The sequence below is a fragment of the Doryrhamphus excisus genome, unplaced genomic scaffold (genome assembly GCF_030265055.1).
Source record: "Doryrhamphus excisus isolate RoL2022-K1 unplaced genomic scaffold, RoL_Dexc_1.0 HiC_scaffold_25, whole genome shotgun sequence".
In the NCBI taxonomy this organism is placed as follows: Eukaryota; Metazoa; Chordata; class Actinopteri; order Syngnathiformes; family Syngnathidae; genus Doryrhamphus; species Doryrhamphus excisus.
The window spans coordinates 1519135-1526922 of record NW_026652243.1 but is presented as its reverse complement, the minus strand read 5'-3'; the positions used below and the strand labels follow the sequence as shown (position 1 = coordinate 1526922).

Genomic DNA, 7788 nt, shown 5'->3' with positions numbered 1-7788 from the left:
GAAAAGATCCTATTTGAAGAAGACGCAGGCCAAACTAGACTCCAGCAAAAAGTGTCAAACAGCGCCCTCTGCTGTCAGGCAAGAGCAGAAACCATGAAAAGCTTACAGCACATGGTATTCCCAGGCGGTCTCCCATCCAAGTACTAACCAGGCCCGCCCCTGCTTAGCTTCCGAGATCGGACGAGATCAGGCGTTTTCAGGGTGGTATGGCCGTAAGCTGCCAGGACAACTGAAAAGATCTTATTTGAAGGCGACGCAGGCCAAACTAGATCCAGCAAAAAGTGTCAAACAGCGCCCTCTGCTGTCAGGCTAGAGCAGAAACCATAAAAAGCTTACAGCACCTGGTATTCCCAGGCGGTCTCCCATCCAAGTACTAACCAGGCCCTCCCCTGCTTATTTTCCGAGATCAGGCGTTTTCAGGGTAGTGTGGCCGTATGCTGCCAGGGCAACTGTAAAGATCCTATTTGAAGGCGACGCAGGCCAAACTAGACTCCAGCAAAAAGTGTCAAACAGCGCCCTCTGCTGTCAGGCAAGAGCAGAAACCATAAAAAGCTTACAGCACCTGGTATTCCCAGGCGGTCTCCCATCCAAGTACTAACCAGGCCCGCCCCTGCTTAGCTTCCGAGATCGGACGAGATCGGGCGTTTTCAGGGTAGTATGGCCGTAAGCTGCCACATCAACTGAAAAGATCCTATTTGAAGGCGACGCAGGCCAAACTAGACTCCAGCAAAAAGTGTCAAACAGCGCCCTCTGCTGTCAGGCAAGAGCAGAAACCATAAAAAGCTTACAGCACCTGGTATTCCCAGGCGGTCTCCCATCCAAGTACTAACCAGGCCCGCCCCTGCTTAGCTTCCGAGATCGGAAGAGATCGGGCGTTTTCAGGGTAGTATGGCCGTAAGCTGCCAGGACAACTGAAAAGATCCTATTTGAAGGCGACGCAGGCCAAACTAGACTCCAGCAAAAAGTGTCAAACAGCGCCCTCTGCTGTCAGGCAAGAGCAGAAACCATAAAAAGCTTACAGCACCTGGTATTCCCAGGCGGTCTCCCATCCAAGTACTAACCAGGCCCGCCCCTGCTTAGCTTCCGAGATCGGACGAGATCGGGCGTTTTCAGGGTAGTATGGCCGTAAGCTGCCAGGACAACTGAAAAGATCTTATTTGAAGGCGACGCAGGCCAAACTAGATCCAGCAAAAAGTGTCAAACAGCGCCCTCTGCTGTCAGGCTAGAGCAGAAACCATAAAAAGCTTATAGCACCTGGTTTTCCCAGGCGGTCTCCCATCCAAGTACTAACCAGGCCCACCCCTGCTTAGCTTCCGAGATCGGGCGTTTTCAGGGTAGTATGGCCATAAGCTGCCAGGTCAACTGAAAAGATCCTATTTGAAGAAGACGCAAGCCAAACTAGACTCCAGCAAAAAGTGTCAAACAGCGCCCTCTGTTGTCAGGCAAGAGCAGAAACCATAAAAAGCTTACAGCACCTGGTATTCCCAGGCGGTCTCCCATCCAAGTACTAACCAGGCCCGCCCCTGCTTAGCTTCCGAGATCGGACGAGACCGGGCGTTTTCAGGGTAGTATGGCCGTTAGCTGCCAGGGCAACTGAAAAGATCCTATTTGAAGGCGACGCAGGCCAAACTAGACTCCAGCAAAAAGTGTCAAACAGCGCCCTCTGCTGTTAGGCAAGAGCAGAAACCATAAAAAGCTTACAGCACCTGGTATTCCCAGGCGGTCTCCCATTCAAGTACTAACCATGCCCGCCCGTGCTTAGCTTCCGAGATCGGACGAGATCGGGCGTTTTCAAGGTAGTATGGCCGTAAGCTGCCAGGTCAACTGAAAAAATCCTATTTGAAGGTGACGCAGGCCAAACTAGACTCCAGCAAAACATGTCAAACAGCGCCCTCTGCTGTCAGGCAAGAGCAGAAACCATAAAAAGCTTACAGCACCTGGTATTCCCAGGCGGTCTCCCATCCAAGTATAACCAGGCCCGCCCCTGCTTAGCTTCCGAGATCGGGCGTTTTCAGGGTAGTATGGCCAAAAGCTGCCAAGGCAACTGAAAAGATCCTATTTGAAGGCGACACAGGACAAACTAGACTCCAGCAAAAAGTGTCAAACAGCGCCCTCTGCTGTCAGGCAAGAGCAGAAACCATAAAAAGCGTACAGCACCTGGTATTCCCAGGCGGTCTCCCATCCAAGTACTAACCAGGCCCGCCCCTGCTTAGCTTCCGAGATCGGACGAGATCGGGCGTTTTCAGGGTAGTATGGCCGTAAGCTGCCAGGGCAAATGAAAAGATCCTATTTGAAGGCGACGCAGGCCAAACTAGACTCCAGCAAAAAGTGTCAAACAGCGCCCTCTGCTGTCAGGCAAGAGCAGAAACCATAAAAGGCTTACAGCACCTGGTATTGCCAGGCGGTCTCCCATCCAAGTACTAACCAGGCCCACCCCTGCTTAGCTTCCGAGATCGGACGAGATCGGGCGTTTTCAGGGTAGTATGGCCGTAAGCTGCCAGGACAACTGAAAAGATCTTATTTGAAGGCGACGCAGGCCAAACTAGATCCAGCAAAAAGTGTCAAACAGCGCCCTCTGCTGTCAGGCTAGAGCAGAAACCATAAAAAGCTTACAGCACCTGGTATTCCCAGGCGGTCTCCCATCCAAGTACTAACCAGGCCCGCCCCTGCTTAGCTTCCGAGATCGGGCGTTTTCAGGGTAGTATGGCCGTAAGCTGCCAGGTCAACTGAAAAGATCCTATTTGAAGGTGACGCAGGCCAAACTAGACTCCAGCAAAACATGTCAAACAGCGCCCTCTGCTGTCAGGCAAGAGCAGAAACCATGAAAAGCTTACAGCACCTGGTATTCCCAGGCGGTCTCCCATCCAAGTACTAACCAGGCTCGCCCCTGCTTAGCTTCCGAGATCGGACGAGATCGGGCGTTTTCAGGGTAGTATGGCCGTAAGCTGCCACATCAACTGAAAAGATCCTATTTGAAGGCGACGCAGGCCAAACTAGACTCCAGCAAAAGGTGTCAAACAGCGCCCTCTGCTGTCAGGCAAGAGCAGAAACCATGAAAAGCTTACAGCACCTGGTATTCCCAGGCGGTCTCCCATCCAAGTACTAACCAGGCCCGCCCCTGCTTAGCTTCCGAGATCGGACGAGATCAGGCGTTTTCAGGGTGGTATGGCCGTAAGCTGCCAGGACAACTGAAAAGATCTTATTTGAAGGCGACGCAGGCCAAACTAGATCCAGCAAAAAGTGTCAAACAGCGCCCTCTGCTGTCAGGCTAGAGCAGAAACCATAAAAAGCTTACAGCACCTGGTATTCCCAGGCGGTCTCCCATCCAAGTACTAACCAGGCCCTCCCCTGCTTAGCTTCCGAGATCAGGCATTTTCAGGGCAGTGTGGCCGTAAGCTGCCAGGGCAACTGTAAAGATCCTATTTGAAGGCGACGCAGGCCAAACTAGACTCCAGCAAAAAGTGTCAAACAGCGCCCTCTGCTGTCAGGCAAGAGCAGAAACCATAAAAAGCTTACAGCACCTGGTATTCCCAGGCGGTCTCCCATCCAAGTACTAACCAGGCCCGCCCCTGCTTAGCTTCCGAGATCGGACGAGATCGGGCGTTTTCAGGGTAGTATGGCCGTAAGCTGCCACATCAACTGAAAAGATCCTATTTGAAGGCGACGCAGGCCAAACTAGACTCCAGCAAAAAGTGTCAAACAGTGCCCTCTGCTGTCAGGCAAGAGCAGAAACCATAAAAAGCTTACAGCACCTGGTATTCCCAGGCGGTCTCCCATCCAAGTACTAACCAGGCCCGCCCCTGCTTAGCTTCCGAGATCGGACGAGATCGGGCGTTTTCAGGGTAGTATGGCCGTAAGCTGCCAGGTCAACTGAAAAGATCCTATTTGAAGGTGACGCAGGCCAAACTAGACTACAGCAAAAAGTGTCAAACAGCGCCCTCTGCTGTCAGGCAAGAGCAGAAACCATAAAAAGCTTACAGCACCTGGTATTCACAGGCGGTCTCCCATCCAAGTACTAACCAGGCCCGGCCCTGCTTAGCTTCCGAGATCGTACGAGATCGGGCGTTTTCAGGGTAGTATGGCCTAAGCTGCGAGGTCAACTGAAAAGATCCTATTTGAAGGTGACGCAGGCCAAACTAGACTACAGCAAAAAGTGTCAAACAGCGCCCTCTGCTGTCAGGCAAGAGCAGAAACCATAAAAAGCTTACAGCACCTGGTATTCACAGGCGGTCTCCCATCCAAGTACTAACCAGGCCCGCCCCTGCTTAGCTTCCGAGATCGGGCGTTTTCAGGGTAGTATGGCCGTAAGCTGCCAGGACAACTGAAAAGATCCTATTTGAAGAAGACGCAGGCCAAACTAGACTCCAGCAAAAAGTGTCAAACAGCGCCCTCTGCTGTCAGGCAAGAGCAGAAACCATAAAAAGCTTACAGCACCTGGTAATCCCAGGCGGTCTCCCATCCAAGTACTAACCAGGACCGCCCCTGCTTAGCTTCCGAGATCGGACGAGATCGGGCGTTTTCAGGGTAGTATGGCCGTAAGCTGCCAGCTCAACTGAAAAGATCCTATTTGAAGGTGACGCAGGCCAAACTAGACTACAGCAAAAAGTGTCAAACAGCGCCCTCTGCTGTCAGGCAAGAGCAGAAACCATAAAAAGCTTACAGCACCTGGTATTCACAGGTGGTCTCCCCTCCAAGTACTAACCAGGCCCGGCCCTGCTTAGCTTCCGAGATCGTACGAGATTGGGCGTTTTCAGGGTAGTATGGCCTAAGCTGCCAGGTCAACTGAAAAGATCCTATTTGAAGGTGACACAGGCCAAACTAGACTACAGCAAAAAGTGTCAAACAGCGCCATCTGCTGTCAGGCAAGAGCAGAAACCATAAAAAGCTTACAGCACCTAGTATTCACAGGCGGTCTCCCATCCAAGTACAAACCAGGCCCGCCCCTGCTTCGCTTCCGAGATTGGGCGTTTTCAGGGTAGTATGGCCGTAAGCTGCCAGGACAACTGAAAAGATCTTATTTGAAGGCGACGCAGGCCAAACTAGATCAAGCAAAAAGTGTCAAACAGCGCCCTCTGCTGTCAGGCTACAGCAGAAACCATAAAAAGCTTACAGCACCTGGTATTCCCAGGCGGTCTCCCATCCAAGTACTAACCAGGCCCGCCCCTGCTTAGCTTCCGAGATCGGACGAGATCGGGCGTTTTCAGGGTAGTATGGCCGTAAGCTGCCAGGTCAACTGAAAAGATCCTATTTGACGGTGACACAGGCCAAACTAGACTCCAGCAAAACATGTCAAACAGCGCCCTCTGCTGTCAGGCAAGAGCAGAAACCATGAAAAGCTTACGGCACCTGGTATTCCCAGGCGGTCTCCCATCCAAGTACTAACCAGGCCCGCCCCTGCTTAGCTTCCGAGATCGGACGAGATCGGGCGTTTTCAGGGTAGTATGGCCGTAAGCTGCCACATCAACTGAAAAGATCCTATTTGAAGGCGACGCAGGCCAAACTAGACTCCAGCAAAAAGTGTCAAACAGCGCCCTCTGCTGTCAGGCAAGAGCAGAAACCATAAAAAGCTTACAGCACCTGGTATTCCCAGGCGGTCTCCCATCCAAGTACTAACCAGGCCCGCCCCTGCTTAGCTTCCGAGATCGGACGAGATCGGGCGTTTTCAGGGTAGTATGGCCGTAAGCTGCCAGGACAACTGAAAAGATCCTATTTGAAGGAGACGCAGGCCAAACTAGACTCCAGCAAAAAGTGTCAAACAGCGCCCTCTGCTGTCAGGCAAGAGCAGAAACCATAAAAAGCTTACAGCACCTGGTATTCCCAGGCGGTCTCCCATCCAAGTACTAACCAGGCCCGCCCCTGCTTAGCTTCCGAGATCGGACGAGATCGGGCGTTTTCAGGGTAGTATGGCCGTAAGCTGCCAGGTCAACTGAAAAGATCTTATTTGAAGGCGACGCAGGCCAAACTAGATCCAGCAAAAAGTGTCAAACAGCGCCCTCTGCTGTCAGGCTAGAGCAGGAACCACAAAAAGCTTACAGCACCTGGTATTCCCAGGCTGTCTCCCATCCAAGTACTAACCAGGCCCGCCCCTGCTTAGCTTCCGAGATCGGACGAGATCGGGCGTTTTCAGGGTAGTATGGCCGTAAGCTGCCAGGACAACTGAAAAGATCTTATTTGAAGGCGACGCAGGCCAAACTAGATCCAGCAAAAAGTGTCAAACAGCGCCCTCTGCTGTCAGGCTAGAGCAGAAACCATAAAAAGCTTACAGCACCTGGTATTCCCAGGCGGTCTCCCATCCAAGTACTAACCAGGCCCGCCCCTGCTTAGCTTCCGAGATCGGACGAGATCGGGCGTTTTCAGGGTAGTATGGCCGTAAGCTGCCAGGTCAACTGAAAAGATCCTATTTGAAGGTGACGCAGGCCAAACTAGACTACAGCAAAAAGTGTCAAACAGCGCCCTCTGCTGTCAGGCAAGAGCAGAAACCATAAAAAGCTTACAGCACCTGGTATTCACAGGCGGTCTCCCATCCAAGTACTAACCAGGCCCGCCCCTGCTTAGCTTCCGAGATCGGGCGTTTTCAGGATAGTATGGCCGTAAGCTGCCAGGACAACTGAAAAGATCCTATTTGAAGAAGACGCAGGCCAAACTAGACTCCAGCAAAAAGTGTCAAACAGCGCCCTCTGCTGTCAGGCAAGAGCAGAAACCATAAAAAGCTTACAGCACCTGGTAATCCCAGGCGGTCTCCCATCCAAGTACTAACCAGGACCGCCCCTGCTTAGCTTCCGAGATCGGACGAGATCGGGCTTTTTCAGGGTAGTATGGCCAAAAGCTGCCAAGGCAACTGAAAAGATCCTATTTGAAGGCGACGCAGGACAAACTAGACTCCAGCAAAACATGTCAAACAGCGCCCGCTGCTGTCAGGCAAGAGCAGAAACCATGAAAAGCTTACAGCAGCTGGTATTCCCAGGCGGTCTACCATCCAAGTACTAACCAGGCCCGCCCCTGCTTAGCTTCCGAGATCGGACGAGATCAGGCGTTTTCAGGGTGGTATGGCCGTAAGCTGCCAGGACAACTGAAAAGATCTTGTTTGAAGGCGACGCAGGCCAAACTAGATCCAGCAAAAAGTGTCAAACAGCGCCCTCTGCTGTCAGGCTAGAGCAGAAACCATAAAAAGCTTACAGCACCTGGTATTCCCAGGCGGTCTCCCATCCAAGTACTAACCAGGCCCTCCCCTGCTTAGCTTCCGAGATCAGGCATTTTCAGGGCAGTGTGGCCGTAAGCTGCCAGGGCAACTGTAAAGATCCTATTTGAAGGCGACGCAGGCCAAACTAGACTCCAGCAAAAAGTGTCAAACAGCGCCCTCTGCTGTCAGGCAAGAGCAGAAACCATAAAAAGCTTACAGCACCTGGTATTCCCAGGCGGTCTCCCATCCAAGTACTAACCAGGCCCGCCCCTGCTTAGCTTCCGAGATCGGACGAGATCGGGCGTTTTCAGGGTAGTATGGCCGTAAGCTGCCACATCAACTGAAAAGATCCTATTTGAAGGCGACGCAGGCCAAACTAGACTCCAGCAAAAAGTGTCAAACAGTGCCCTCTGCTGTCAGGCAAGAGCAGAAACCATAAAAAGCTTACAGCACCTGGTATTCCCAGGCGGTCTCCCATCCAAGTACTAACCAGGCCCGCCCCTGCTTAGCTTCCGAGATCGGACGAGATCGGGCGTTTTCAGGGTAGTATGGCCGTAAGCTGCCAGGTCAACTGAAAAGATCCTATTTGAAGGTGACGCAGGCCAAAC

The 7788-nt window shown here is 52.3% G+C and overlaps 23 non-coding genes and 11 pseudogenes across 23 annotated transcripts; all 34 read right to left on the bottom strand.

Moving 5' to 3' along the window:
• Positions 1–99: 99 nt before the first annotated feature.
• LOC131116648 (5S ribosomal RNA) lies at positions 100–218 on the bottom strand. The gene has a single exon (XR_009123889.1). It is a non-coding gene; the product is annotated as a 5S ribosomal RNA (ribosomal RNA).
• Positions 219–329: 111 nt separating this feature from the next.
• Positions 330–438, bottom strand: LOC131114147 (5S ribosomal RNA; annotated as a pseudogene).
• A 112-nt stretch (positions 439–550) lies between these two features.
• Positions 551–669, bottom strand: LOC131114973 (5S ribosomal RNA). The gene has a single exon (XR_009122267.1). It is a non-coding gene; the product is annotated as a 5S ribosomal RNA (ribosomal RNA).
• A 112-nt stretch (positions 670–781) lies between these two features.
• LOC131115492 (5S ribosomal RNA) lies at positions 782–900 on the bottom strand. The gene has a single exon (XR_009122768.1). It is a non-coding gene; the product is annotated as a 5S ribosomal RNA (ribosomal RNA).
• Positions 901–1012: 112 nt separating this feature from the next.
• Positions 1013–1131, bottom strand: LOC131114972 (5S ribosomal RNA). Its single transcript, XR_009122266.1, has one exon. It is a non-coding gene; the product is annotated as a 5S ribosomal RNA (ribosomal RNA).
• A 111-nt stretch (positions 1132–1242) lies between these two features.
• Positions 1243–1351, bottom strand: LOC131112025 (5S ribosomal RNA; annotated as a pseudogene).
• Positions 1352–1463: 112 nt separating this feature from the next.
• Positions 1464–1582, bottom strand: LOC131116857 (5S ribosomal RNA). Its single transcript, XR_009124092.1, has one exon. It is a non-coding gene; the product is annotated as a 5S ribosomal RNA (ribosomal RNA).
• Positions 1583–1694: 112 nt separating this feature from the next.
• LOC131118413 (5S ribosomal RNA) lies at positions 1695–1813 on the bottom strand. Its single transcript, XR_009125582.1, has one exon. It is a non-coding gene; the product is annotated as a 5S ribosomal RNA (ribosomal RNA).
• A 112-nt stretch (positions 1814–1925) lies between these two features.
• On the bottom strand, positions 1926–2033 carry LOC131114125 (5S ribosomal RNA; annotated as a pseudogene).
• A 112-nt stretch (positions 2034–2145) lies between these two features.
• On the bottom strand, positions 2146–2264 carry LOC131116215 (5S ribosomal RNA). The gene has a single exon (XR_009123472.1). It is a non-coding gene; the product is annotated as a 5S ribosomal RNA (ribosomal RNA).
• A 112-nt stretch (positions 2265–2376) lies between these two features.
• On the bottom strand, positions 2377–2495 carry LOC131116636 (5S ribosomal RNA). The gene has a single exon (XR_009123877.1). It is a non-coding gene; the product is annotated as a 5S ribosomal RNA (ribosomal RNA).
• Positions 2496–2606: 111 nt separating this feature from the next.
• LOC131111969 (5S ribosomal RNA) lies at positions 2607–2715 on the bottom strand (annotated as a pseudogene).
• Positions 2716–2827: 112 nt separating this feature from the next.
• On the bottom strand, positions 2828–2946 carry LOC131116762 (5S ribosomal RNA). The gene has a single exon (XR_009124000.1). It is a non-coding gene; the product is annotated as a 5S ribosomal RNA (ribosomal RNA).
• A 112-nt stretch (positions 2947–3058) lies between these two features.
• On the bottom strand, positions 3059–3177 carry LOC131113952 (5S ribosomal RNA). The gene has a single exon (XR_009121550.1). It is a non-coding gene; the product is annotated as a 5S ribosomal RNA (ribosomal RNA).
• Positions 3178–3288: 111 nt separating this feature from the next.
• On the bottom strand, positions 3289–3397 carry LOC131113728 (5S ribosomal RNA; annotated as a pseudogene).
• A 112-nt stretch (positions 3398–3509) lies between these two features.
• Positions 3510–3628, bottom strand: LOC131114971 (5S ribosomal RNA). Its single transcript, XR_009122265.1, has one exon. It is a non-coding gene; the product is annotated as a 5S ribosomal RNA (ribosomal RNA).
• Positions 3629–3740: 112 nt separating this feature from the next.
• On the bottom strand, positions 3741–3859 carry LOC131114968 (5S ribosomal RNA). Its single transcript, XR_009122263.1, has one exon. It is a non-coding gene; the product is annotated as a 5S ribosomal RNA (ribosomal RNA).
• Positions 3860–3971: 112 nt separating this feature from the next.
• On the bottom strand, positions 3972–4089 carry LOC131111455 (5S ribosomal RNA). The gene has a single exon (XR_009121167.1). It is a non-coding gene; the product is annotated as a 5S ribosomal RNA (ribosomal RNA).
• A 112-nt stretch (positions 4090–4201) lies between these two features.
• Positions 4202–4310, bottom strand: LOC131112332 (5S ribosomal RNA; annotated as a pseudogene).
• Positions 4311–4422: 112 nt separating this feature from the next.
• On the bottom strand, positions 4423–4541 carry LOC131118294 (5S ribosomal RNA). Its single transcript, XR_009125459.1, has one exon. It is a non-coding gene; the product is annotated as a 5S ribosomal RNA (ribosomal RNA).
• Positions 4542–4653: 112 nt separating this feature from the next.
• On the bottom strand, positions 4654–4771 carry LOC131113513 (5S ribosomal RNA; annotated as a pseudogene).
• A 112-nt stretch (positions 4772–4883) lies between these two features.
• LOC131114202 (5S ribosomal RNA) lies at positions 4884–4992 on the bottom strand (annotated as a pseudogene).
• Positions 4993–5103: 111 nt separating this feature from the next.
• LOC131114967 (5S ribosomal RNA) lies at positions 5104–5222 on the bottom strand. Its single transcript, XR_009122262.1, has one exon. It is a non-coding gene; the product is annotated as a 5S ribosomal RNA (ribosomal RNA).
• A 112-nt stretch (positions 5223–5334) lies between these two features.
• Positions 5335–5453, bottom strand: LOC131117935 (5S ribosomal RNA). Its single transcript, XR_009125136.1, has one exon. It is a non-coding gene; the product is annotated as a 5S ribosomal RNA (ribosomal RNA).
• Positions 5454–5565: 112 nt separating this feature from the next.
• On the bottom strand, positions 5566–5684 carry LOC131114966 (5S ribosomal RNA). The gene has a single exon (XR_009122261.1). It is a non-coding gene; the product is annotated as a 5S ribosomal RNA (ribosomal RNA).
• Positions 5685–5796: 112 nt separating this feature from the next.
• On the bottom strand, positions 5797–5915 carry LOC131114965 (5S ribosomal RNA). Its single transcript, XR_009122260.1, has one exon. It is a non-coding gene; the product is annotated as a 5S ribosomal RNA (ribosomal RNA).
• A 111-nt stretch (positions 5916–6026) lies between these two features.
• Positions 6027–6145, bottom strand: LOC131117503 (5S ribosomal RNA). The gene has a single exon (XR_009124718.1). It is a non-coding gene; the product is annotated as a 5S ribosomal RNA (ribosomal RNA).
• Positions 6146–6256: 111 nt separating this feature from the next.
• LOC131114964 (5S ribosomal RNA) lies at positions 6257–6375 on the bottom strand. The gene has a single exon (XR_009122259.1). It is a non-coding gene; the product is annotated as a 5S ribosomal RNA (ribosomal RNA).
• Positions 6376–6487: 112 nt separating this feature from the next.
• Positions 6488–6596, bottom strand: LOC131112921 (5S ribosomal RNA; annotated as a pseudogene).
• Positions 6597–6708: 112 nt separating this feature from the next.
• LOC131112085 (5S ribosomal RNA) lies at positions 6709–6827 on the bottom strand (annotated as a pseudogene).
• Positions 6828–6939: 112 nt separating this feature from the next.
• LOC131118353 (5S ribosomal RNA) lies at positions 6940–7058 on the bottom strand. The gene has a single exon (XR_009125516.1). It is a non-coding gene; the product is annotated as a 5S ribosomal RNA (ribosomal RNA).
• Positions 7059–7169: 111 nt separating this feature from the next.
• LOC131113727 (5S ribosomal RNA) lies at positions 7170–7278 on the bottom strand (annotated as a pseudogene).
• Positions 7279–7390: 112 nt separating this feature from the next.
• Positions 7391–7509, bottom strand: LOC131114963 (5S ribosomal RNA). The gene has a single exon (XR_009122258.1). It is a non-coding gene; the product is annotated as a 5S ribosomal RNA (ribosomal RNA).
• Positions 7510–7621: 112 nt separating this feature from the next.
• Positions 7622–7740, bottom strand: LOC131114962 (5S ribosomal RNA). The gene has a single exon (XR_009122257.1). It is a non-coding gene; the product is annotated as a 5S ribosomal RNA (ribosomal RNA).
• Positions 7741–7788: the final 48 nt, after the last annotated feature.